General features: G+C 34.3%; 1 long non-coding RNA gene across 2 annotated transcripts; it reads right to left on the reverse strand.

Annotated features, from left to right (window-relative positions):
* Nucleotides 1–891: 891 nt before the first annotated feature.
* On the reverse strand, nucleotides 892–4,349 carry LOC123553378 (uncharacterized). Of its 2 annotated transcripts, none has more exons than XR_006686726.2 (3): nucleotides 3,894–4,349; nucleotides 2,538–2,726; nucleotides 892–2,165 (listed from the first exon to the last, which is right to left on the reverse strand). It is a non-coding gene; the product is annotated as an uncharacterized LOC123553378 (long non-coding RNA). The 2 variants fall into 2 exon arrangements; XR_006686727.2 differs by lacking the exon at nucleotides 3,894–4,349 and adding an exon at nucleotides 3,193–3,650.
* Between the last annotated feature and the right edge of the window lie 8,169 nt (nucleotides 4,350–12,518).

Below are 12,518 nucleotides of genomic sequence, written 5' to 3' on the forward strand. Positions count from 1 at the left end.
CTAGTACAAATATTGAAATAGATACATTCCTAAAAGCTACAACTGCGTGTTTGCTTTTAACGGTATATTTGATATAAGTCAAATATTCATTATCTATGTAAATACGAGATGACAAGAAATTGATGTAGGGACATCGCAATCAAATTGCCATCACTGTTTTCTGATCAAATAGATATTAGGTCACATCAAAGGTAAGTTTTCGGCAATTTTTTGAAGCATCTTGTGTGGCTGTGTATTTATCTCACATGTATATTGTCTTCTTCAAATAGAAATTAAAAGAAAGGAATTCCAATACACCGACTGTATGCAGTTCTTGAGATCATCGGAAAGAGATGTCATATCTCTTCCACTGACGCCAAAGCCAAATTACATTACGGTTCGTATGCGTATGAATAAATATACAGATTGTTTTTCGAACTCGCGAGTTTCGTACTTGGCCATGATTATCCACCCTGTTTAGATGAAATTATACACGAGTCTGAATATTGTGCATGCAATGGAGACTCTCCGAATTAGCAGAAATACCTAGATGACAACTCGTATATATCTAAGTAAGATTTTAAGCTTATTTAATGTCACATGAGCGACTCATCCAGAAGACTGTTACTAATTTTAGTTGTGGGATGCATACGCCAGAATAACATGGTTCTTTAGCGTGCTATATATAAAGCGCCAAAACGCGAAGACTTTGATTTGAACGGTAGTGATTTAGTTAAAAGAGCATTGGCTGGAACTGATGAGCCCAGATTTCGCAGCCAGCCAGTGTTACCACTGAACCACATAGAATGCTTATAGGATTGCATTAATTCACCTGCACTGAACGTACACATGCACTGAATGTACACTATAAACCTACGCTTAACCTATCCCTCACCTTAGTCAATATATACACCAAGTGTGTATCTCAAATAAGTGCGAATTAATGTTTGCGTCAATGAGCTGTTATAGGTATCTTGCAGAAACTGCTAAATGAAAAATTAGTAGTGTAACCATGGTGACAAACTGGTATAGCTTTGACAAGACCTATCAACACACCATCTTCTAATGTCTGCTCAGATTCAAAAGCTGCAATGTCTCTCACCAAAAGTGTAAGTCATTTATCGCGTAAGTTGTCACGTTACGTAAATTGACGCCAGAGACGCGAGATAATATTCCCGGTGTGTTAGAAAATTAGCACTTCGTGACTGAAACTCTATGTGTAAAAAATGAGTGCAACAAAAAGACTTAAGACATTATATTTTTTATAGTCAAACTTCATAGTATCTCAAAGTTTATGAAGATCTATACCTGTTGATCACTGTCCATAATAATTTAATTACATGTATACCGATACGAGAATTCGAAGGGGATTTTTTGTTTGTTTCGTTTTGTGTTTACGCCGTGTTTTCAATAATATTTCGACTATGTAACGGCGGACAGTTAATCTAATGTTCTTAGATTCTGTAACAGTACAAATCTGTTCTCCGCAAGTAACTGCCAATTTCTACACATGATTCAGAGGTGGAGGACGAAATGACCCCTGTCACAATGTCTAGTATCAAATTGTCACGAGGAAAATACGCCTCACCCGAGGATCGAACTCGTGGCCCCACGATCAGTAGATTTTCGCTCTCCCTATTGAGCTAAGTGCGATATTACAGCATGCCAAATAAAAGCCTGTCTACTTCGTAAATTACTCTGAGACAGAGCAGCTGAAATATGCGCAAGAATTGATAATAAACATTTTAACTATGTAAAAAATTATCAGTATTGTTTAGTTTGGAGGCTTGGTTCCAGCTAGAATGTACTTTCGATAGATTTAGGATAGGTTATCTTAGTCGTAATTTGCAGAGGTGACAGACTTAAGTTTTAATTACTTTAACTATTGAAAAGCATTTGTAGACATGTTTGCTTCTTATATGCTGCCGGGCACTGGAGTTTACATGTTAGTTCTAGATTAGTGTCAACAGTGTATAATAAGCCCAGAGGCTTTGTAGGTGAAGTTAATGAATGTTCGCCATTCAACAACCACCTGTTATGTTTGCATCCCCTCTCCATTTCTGCTGCGTTGCTTGTTTGCAAAGGATTTGGCTCTATATTCCTACATAAACATGGTCCTCGCTAATCGCTGCATCGTCGGTTCAGATTTTGTTACATTCTCTGTGACGTAATGCGGTATTACAACCCTGAAAGAAAATGAAGAGGGGGAATTAGGAGTCCACGATATATGTAGATAAACAAGCATTAAAAGTCTTTATGGTGCACCGAAATTTTAAATTCCATTAGGTTCAACAAAATAAATAAGGCTTAATTCACTTTACTTTAAAGACCTAGGTTACTATCGTAACCTATCATTTAATAACCCAGTAATATATTCAGATATGAAAGCAATAACAACCGGCACGGATTTATCCTTTTCGTTTTCCTTTGTCAAATAGGGGCTATTAAAGCCTGATTACAGGGATGGTATAAGAGGGTTAGGTAAATTAACTTCTTAGTAATTCAAGAATCCCCATCACCTGAAACGTTGTTATTCGTAACTATAATGTTTGGGATACCTGATATCAGTTTTTGCGTAAATGATGGGTCGAACAATTTTCATTACAGTTCGAAATCTGCGTTTTCCAAACTTGAAGACTAAACTCATTTATTTGACAGTAAGTGACAGAAATTACTCGAGGAAACTACAAAACGGGCATATAGTCTGGGCAGTGTAGCATTTCTCTGTTACTCTGTCCCGTTTTCATCTGAAATTGAAAAAAAAATCAAAATGACAAATTTTACCGTTTGTTACAGTTTCGACATGACAAAATGTATTTTCGGAAATATTTTCATAAACATAGCTACTGTAACCGTTCAAACCACACTATAAAATTACAGCAGAATATAATTATGTACGGTAAAAAAATTCTGATAATTTGATATCTCCATAGTTAAGTTAAGAAAATGTACTTTTTTGTAATAATGATGTAGGAGATGAATTTCACTATCTTTTTATTTGCCAAAATTTTTTAATGAAAGAAAAAAGTATTTGAAACGCTATTACTATGTTAATCCGAACTTTTTCAAATTGGAAGAATTGTTTTCTAGCACAAAACTGTACTGAACAAATTAAGTATATTTGTCGATGTAATTATTAAGAACTGTTTACGCTGGAACATTGGTAGAACACATACATTATCACCATTTGATATGCTTTGTAGTATTACATACATTTATCAGACTGCTATATATATTATGTTTGTCGTTCTCCATTGAACTGCAATTTGTTGATATGATATGCCGCCATTACCCACTGTATAACTATGAAAATGATGCTTATGTTGTTTACTTGATGTAAACCTAAGTTGGAAAATAAAGTTTGAAAGTCAAAATCTAAATTTTAGACTAACTTTCTTAATTAGGACATATGATTATACGTCTTACTATGATTTTATTTTCATATATATACTATTATATCAGTTGGATTGTTGTATAAAATGCCACATGGACAGCCCCAACCCAATCCTCGATTTGACCTGGGCAAGGCACCCCCTACCCCTCCTCATCCCTAACTTTGATGTTGTTAAATAATAAATCTAAACTTAAAAAGAAATAGAAGTATTAAAAGAATGTAAAAAAGACTATTTTTTATATGAATAATATGACGTGTTAGACAAAATGTGCCTTTGTTCGAGTGTATTAAGTCCATATCCCTATCCTTTTAAGTGTAAGCAAGAAATAAGGAAGAAAATTGTTATATTATTTCGGATAGGCTAAGGCTAGACGTTTTATGACATGGATACACGGTACAGCTTACCTATATATAAACTTTGAATAATAGGTGTCTAGGTTTCCGAACTATTGCGTGAATAAAAAAATCCCATCGCGTGTTGAAATTCAATCAAATATATAAAAGTAAAAATGTTTATTACCTATTTGAGAAACGCCTATTTCAATCTACAATTCTTTTATCTGTCTTTCTGTACAATATTTGCTTTTCACATGCATCTGTTTGTGGGTAAAGTGAACAAATGAATGATGTATTGTTTGCCTTTAGCATGTAAACATTTTGTTTATTATATATTCATTTTTTACAAAATATTTTGCCAATAAATTCAAATATTTTGCGCATTTGACACTTACCAAATATAGTACTGACAGCATTTGTACTCTACCCGCGATCTTACATAAATAAATTGTAAAAACGCTTATTATGTACTTCAAAAGATTCAATAATATTACGTACAATGACGATAAATATTTTCTTTGCATTTGACATATAGAAGCCATTCCATCGCTTTACGGTGTTAATTTGCCTTTTTCTTATCAAAAAACATACGCCAAAACAAATAGTCCTACACGACGAGCATCCGTGTGAATGTTAATAAGTCCACGGGTTGTGGGTTGAATTATTCGTGGAAAATATTATGTAGTTTTTGTTGATTTTCTGTTAATTTATACCATCTAGCTTTGTACAGGTCAAAATTGACGCATATTTTCTTATATTATGACGTCATGTGCATATATTAAGGAAATTGATTGGCGTTTATTTTGACCATTATAAAGATAATTTTGTTTACAAGAACCGTAAGAACGGGACTTGTGGTTTTCTTTTATTTGCAGACATGAATAATTTTCATTCAACATGTTTTGTTTTCGATAGTTTGATATAAACATGTAGCCTACTTATTTATATTTATTTTTCTTTTCTTGGGAGTGCCGATTTCTAATATTGGAAGAAACTTTTATTATTCTGAAACTATACTTTGTGTGTATATAGATATGTGCATTTTAGCAATGAAATACGATAAACACAACTAATTTTGACGATCTCTACATATAAAAGTATATACCGAGACTGCGGAACGCCCTGATATGAATCAGTAAATAGCATTTAAATGTGTAACTATTTCACAGCTTTCTGTAAGAATTACACAATGTCGCCACTTCTTTGTCGCATTAATTTTAATCATCACATTTAGTCATCAAGATAATCATGTGATGACAACAACTTTACGGAAGCTTTTCTATTCGTGATGGTGTTATTCCTACCCCTGCAATTTGGCATTGTCGTTCTAATCAAAACAACTACTTGTCAAAAGACAAGTATTGTAATCCATTCTCGGCAAAACTGGAATATATTCTCAAATAGACGCCATCTCCAAAAAACATTTTTATACAAAATGATAAAGAATTAGTCCAGGAGCAAATAGACGCTGATGAAATGTTATCAATACCTTTATAAGAACAATTTATTTTGCAGATTTGCTTAGTCAAACTATAGTCGACGCGCAAAATTCTTTAACAATCTTCGCGAAAATCTAACAATTATTATACAAGAAGTGCCAATGTTTGTTGCGGTTAAACAGAACTGAAAACTTGTCTGAATTAAAGCACTCTGTTGTGTAATATCCGAATAGACAAAAAAAAACTGATATAAATGTGCTGTCGCCTTTTTAAATGAAAAATATATAGAGAATGCATATTGTTACGGGCTAGGTTTTCAAAAATATTTCCCAAATGAGTGTATATAAGAAGTTGGCAGCAAAAACAAAGAAAATATTTTTGCTAAAACCACATATATTTTGTATTTCGTGCAATATCTGTAAGAAAGAAATCTGAAAAAAAGATAAACATGTAGGCATCAAAATAAATAAAGGGCAAATACCACTAATAATTAACCGTCTTCTATTTCTTTAGTAATTAGCAAACTCATTAACAATGATTCCTAACTTTACATATTTGAGATTATTGTGTAGTATTTATTTAAAATTATGACAATAAACTGACAACAGGTATGTATTATATAGGTAATTGTAGCTGTCACGTAAAAACTGTTTATAACGGGGTATTCTCAAATATTTGCTAAAAGACTATGATAAAATTCCGTAAATATTTGATTAGATCTACTTAAAATCATGAAAAACTAGGGCAATACGACATAAAACCGAGATATGTTGAAATGATTTGCTATACTTTTGTTTATCTCCGCTTTTCAATCATGTAGGGCTTTTTTTGAACCTTTAAAAGTTTCGGCTGAGAAAGTAAAAAAAAAAATATAGCGTGAAACGCTTTAAAAAGTGTGATTAAAATGTCATAACTGTATTAACTTTGAGATTGAAAACGTAAATACTGTTTGACTTGCCGTAGCGACTACCTTCAAGCAGCAAGTGAACAGACATTTTCTTCTTATGAGTATTTAAACCTGACTAATGCAGCAACCTGCTATAAGTGCCCATATTGTGTCATTCCCCTGGCTGGCTCGTTATAGCAGGTTTGACTGTATAATAGCTTAACTTTAGATGTAGTAAATATTTGTTTTTGCAATTACATTTAGTGAACATATACATTTGCATGCAGTTGCGTATATTATGGATGAGGGTCCGACATATAATTATCTTTGACCCCCGTTACTTTGTCCACCCAAAGTGTCGGGGATATGGCTGGACTACTTTTGCCCAAATTGTTTATAGAATTTGTTATAACTTATATATAATAAACCGTGATACCCATAATCATCTTGTTTTGACATACGTGATTTTATGACGTTTAACATCTACGTAAAAATTGCATCAGCAGCTTGGACATAAAAATGACATGGCTCAAACAATACATTATCATTACCTTGTATATACAAATTATAGTAAGCAAAGTGGTTGGGGGTAAAACATTTTACAGCGTTATCATGATAATCTATTGATCTATCATAGAATTAGTGTCAGGCGCATCGTTATCATCTCGCAATATAATATATAATACTAGGGCTACTTGTTTTGGATGAACTATTTCAAATTCTTCACTAAACACTAATAGTTCAAAGTCTATTAGGAGTTCGATAAAAATTACAGACACCCAAAGCCCATATTTCACCGAAATATTTTATATTTAGATATTGACTTCAAATGTTCTGAGAAAAATCCTCATCAAATGTATATAATTTTACCAGATATGTAACTTAATTATGTATGTAGACCTCCATTTGTAATTAACAGCCGACTTTAAAAAAAAACTTCCAGTTTTTTTAAAGGTATAACACTTTTATATGGTGTTGAACTGTACACTTATTAAGTGTATACTGCTTTAAACATTATACACATAGTGATTGTTCATTTTTTCACTTATGAAATTTGGGTTTTATATACCTTTAACGTAATACAAAGATATCATTTCATGTGACTCAACTGTTTTGGTTGTTTCCACTTAGTTGTCTGATAGGCTCGAAAGACTTAGTACCAAATATAGACTGGCATCAGTCGTTAGAGTCATTAAACGTAAAGCACCTGGCCATAAAATCAATCCTCTCTAATAGCACTTTCTGAAACAATTTACAATATATTTTTGTTACCTCTGGCTCTAACTGTTGAGATGAGCCTAGAAAGAAAATGGTTTTCTTAGAAAATATCAGTGTCAGTATGAAGAAAGAATAAACTTTATTACAGATTACTTGATCTCAACAGACTTTGTAAGTCTATACCAAATACACCATTACTTGAAGATTTTGACTCCGGTCTACACGTTTTTGCAACATATTGCAGGCTCCTTGTCCTTCAGCTGTTTCATTTGTTTAAAAGTATATCATGTATGAAAGCCATCATGCAGCTATTTGTAACACTTAAAGATTTTTTGAAATCGGACCACTTTGGAAACCGCAATTACAATTTATTTACAATATCTAGTAAAATCCCCGATACAGCCCGCTCTTAAAATTATGGAAAGCCGGAGAGGACCCCACTATTATAGTTTTATCATAAATTCGGACAGTGAAAAGCGAATAATCGGGACTTTTTTCCCAAAGTCCACATTTACTTATTATCGGTGACCTCCATGGTTTTCCATAACATACATTGCAATCTCAAATACTGTTCTTGTTAATTCAATTCTTAAAATACCACCGAACATAAAATACGTCCATTAAGATATATGTGAATGTGCCGTTCAAATGGAAAATTATATATCTCGTCCGTACACTTTAACAAAAAGGTGCACTTTAAAGACAGCAACCCCCGCTTTTTAGAGGGTGTGAAACTTTTTAGTCCTTTTACACCAGGATAAGTTTCTCAAAGAGGTGATCAATTTAGATTACGTTCGTGTGGATGGAATTGTACCATGTTTACTAAGTTAAGTTTATATTACGAAAATTGAGATAATCGCTTCCTTTCCTTTTAAATAATCCGTTTAATACCTTTTGAAAACGGAGTTTAAATTTCTTTCGGTCATTTAGCAATGATAATTGCTATAAAAACACTGACAGCGGGCGGGATGGTCAGAAAATTCTAAACTTTATTTTATATGGTATTAAATCAAATCATTTAACTTCGTCAAAGTTAAGGGACCCTTATTAGTTATTACCCGATGTATTTTCTACATTTTTCTATGGAATTAAGGATGTTGACGCTTTTATGTTTCTTGGTAAAGAAATAAAATAAATGATATTCAAATACATTTCATGGTGTTTGAGAAATAACAAAACTTCAGCTCAAGACATTGGTATTTCTGTAACAAAGTTACAGGTTGTAACTGTAGGATCATTCCTAAACCTTTTTATTCACATTTTGAGCGAAGTAGGCCCTTTAGAATGTCGTGAAAAATCATCAATAAGTGTCGAACTATAGGGCCCACGCACTGTACCAAACTTTTTTTGTGAAATTTTGAAATATTACATGGATATCTGATGGAATTTGAGAATCTTAAATTTCTTGAACTTCTTGTGTGTTTGTGTGTTCGGGTTTAACGTCTTTTTCAACAGTTTTTCAGTCATATAAACGACGGTGTCTACTTGTAGCAGTGAGCACAATGCCCAACTTTATAGTGCTGCCTCACTGGAATATCACGCCGTAGACACGTGATATGATACCCCACCCAGTCACATTATACTGACACCGGGCTGACCAGTCCTAGCACTACCCTCTTAATGCTGAGCGCCAAGTGAGGAAGCTACTAGTACCATTTTTTACGTCTTTGGTATGACGCGGCCGGGGATCGAACCCACGACCTCCCGCACTCGAAGCGGACGCTCTACCACTAGGCTACCGAGGCGGTGTTTGAACTTCTTGAACCCATATTTATATACAGTAATTAAATCTCAGGCAAAATTTCAGATGACACACTTCACCTGTATCATCAAAATATGATAAAGGGTTTGCAAATCAGCAAAAAATGTGTCGTCTGCTCCCCGCGCGCGACGAATTTCATTGGTCGCGTGCCACGCCACCTGTTGCAGCCGGTCACATGACAGGAACTAGATTCTTAAGAATATTGTAACGAGGATTATATTTTAAAATGTTTTCTTTTAAATTCTTTGTTGTGACTGCGTGTGACCCCCATTTACATACCTGTGTCAAATCTGGGCGGATAAATTTTCAAGCTGACAATAAAACGGGGGTTTCTTAAACTTCTTTCTTTCAGAAGACTTATCAGGTTTTATGAAATATGACCGTTTAGATTTTTGCACTTGAAACAGCCGTTATCCGTCTTTAGATGGCCATCAAAATATACATTTACACTATTCATCCTAATATAAACCAAATATCTGTAAATTTTATTAAAGAAATAACGCTGTCATCCTCCTTTTGAATACGACAAAGGAATTAAACTAACCGAAAATATATGCACAAAAATTCGTTTCTAAATATTAATTTCAATATGAAATTTTTTACTAGTTTAGATTTTGAAATTTTGCATAATCATAATTCATCTTTATAAAGAATAAATGCATGCTATGCATGCTGATGTTTTGTTGGTACACTCTAGCCATGTACTATTTTATTCATTCTTTATAGCGCCGACCTTAATCCAATATATTTTTTTCCGAAAAATTCGGCGATCATTAAATAGATAAATGTGCAAAGGAAAATGTAGTTGTCACACATAAAATTACAAGAATTCTTGACTTTATCTAGACCTCGGTTACTTTAAAACAAAATAGCTCAATCGTTTACTTTTATCAACAACAACACAACAACAACAACGACGGTTTTTCAAATCGTACAGATATAACTTAAGTTAAGAGAATCTCAGTGCATACTTTCAGATTCTCGTACAATAGGTTCAATGGGTTTCATTTGTTAGTACTGATGATATATTTCTTCTGTTTTATGTCTGTCGTGCTATTAGTTTCAGTACGAAACTTGTATCACTCCCGAATGAGCTAAAAGCGTACTTAAAAACCTCCCCGAGCTGCTTTATTCCACGGACGGTGTGATATAGCCAGCCAATATTGGCTTAAACGTCCTCAATGTTTATATTATTTATATTTGCTCGCAAGTGAGGCTACTTATAAAGCCCATATAGCCGGAAAGGAACGGACCATAACCGGTATGGAGACAAATGATAGTCGGTATTATTGCAATGTTAACAACTTCACGACCTTTTTAAAATTTCACGCTGCGTGATCAATGAAACATTCGGCCTGTTTAGGTATTTCAAATTGAAGGAGGCTTTGAAAAACGTGTATGTAGGTAAAAACTAGGCAATTTATTTTCGTATTTATTAGAACCAGGGTTCTTCCCTTAAGATTATGTTAAGTGTTCGGTTGGCTTTTCAAATAACATAAATCCGTAATCAATATACTTTTAATTCTATACTTGATGGAGTCTTAAGTGTATCTTGAGAACAGGGGTGTTACAAATAGTGAATGGAATTTATTGATTTGTTAACACCCCATACGTAATTGGATAAATTAAAGTCACCTTGAATGAACTTTTTCCCAAAAGAAGGATCAAGCCGGTCACTCATAGACGCGAGAATTGCGAAAACAGGTCTGGTACTAGGCGATAAATATTTAAGGCAGAATAGCGAGATTACGTTGATCAATATGAATGAAGTCTATAAAGCAAAATAATAGCGGATTTAGATTGATTGAGTCTGTTAATGGGAAGCAATTAAAAATGCAACGTCTTTCACAAGCCCTATTAAGAAGAATCGTATAAAAGGTAAAATTCTTGTTTATTATAGTGTCACCCCTATTGAAAGGGCCAGCCAGTTTGGCTCATGAGACACCTATACTGTGCGTACCAATTACCTCCCAACTCCTACCACTATGCCAGGCGGATAGAAGTCGGTAACCATTCATTTAACTAGCTCGCGGCTCACGAGCCGGCCTTTTCGGAACGAGTCCCATGACAAACATCCCCCGGACGAACGCTCCCCATGGGGCTCGAACCTTTGACCTCCCGATCCCGAGGCGGACGCCTTAACCACTGGGCCACGGTGACCGGTTATATATTATAAGAGTCCAAATACGGGGGCATCGTTATAAGAAGGTCCTTTCGGAGCATACAATCCAACCGGCTTGCAAAATGATAAAAGAACCGGTCAAACAGGGTCTGTTCATGCACGAGATTTAATAAAAAAGGCAACACTTCTCACCTTTGACGGTGTTCAAAAATAAAAAAGAAATCCAAATTATGTTTTACCGGTTTAATAGTGCAGAGCAGTTGTCTGTTCCGGAAATAGATTGACTTTAAATCTACATGTAGATTTTATTTGTGCGGGAAGGGGGATATATAAAGAATAGCTTGAAATGGAAACCGCTACGTTTGACGTGCAAAAGCCAGCTTATTTCCGAAAAATCTTGGAAACCTTCCTTTTTAAAAGACTTTTGAAACCGCGGAAGCGTACTGGCTCTCAGTTCTCAGCGGACACTCCCACTTTATCACACAGGTCATCATTTTTGACACAAACCGGAAACCAGCACAGAGCCAACTATCCTAGAGCAATTAGAAACGACCCTAGCAAGGTTCGAACCAACAGAAACCAGTGGCAAGTGATTTGAGGTTAGTTTGGCGCACTTGGGGCCTCCCTTGCCAATGTTGCTTCACCCAACATTTTTGCCTAAAAATTATATTGAAAACCACAGTAACTGAGTGAAATACTGCTTAGTCTTTAAGAGAACGTGATAAACTTTCCAGTTAAAAGTTAAACCTAATTAACTGTAATAGCGAGAAGGTTGTTTTAAAGCAATACCGCCAGGGACAACAGAAAATATGCAAATTTTGGTATTTCATTATGGTTCAAAATTTGGTCAAAATTAATGTAAATAAAGCGTCCCAAACAATATTTATCACCCTACCCTGGCATATTTTACTTATCATGCATACCAATATTTTTACAGTTTATCTTATCAAAATCTAATCCCTTAATCTTATTATGTACTTTTTCATTCTTTAACATTGGTATTTAGGGCACTATGAGACCAGTGCAGGTCCTTATATGTAATCTTGTATCGTATCTATTTTGCTTGTTATCTTTGCCAGAAATGAGTGCGCACAAATATAAATATGTTTTTATTGATATGGTATTATTTACAGTTCTTTATTTATTTACAATTTACACAAAAATACTTCGGTTCACGTTAATCTTTTGAAATTCCCGACCACATGACGATATATGGTAAGAAAGGGCGTGACCTCCAGGTATATATATATATTTTTTGTCAATGTAGGATATTTAGATAATACAAAATAACCCGTGCATTCCGAATGGCCGGGAAATGCATTCAGCTGAAGGAATTTTACCAAACCGACCTAACGCCACAAAAATATTTATACATGTAAATA

The sequence above is a fragment of the Mercenaria mercenaria genome, chromosome 4, assembly GCF_021730395.1.
Source record: "Mercenaria mercenaria strain notata chromosome 4, MADL_Memer_1, whole genome shotgun sequence".
Taxonomy (NCBI): domain Eukaryota; kingdom Metazoa; phylum Mollusca; class Bivalvia; order Venerida; family Veneridae; genus Mercenaria; species Mercenaria mercenaria.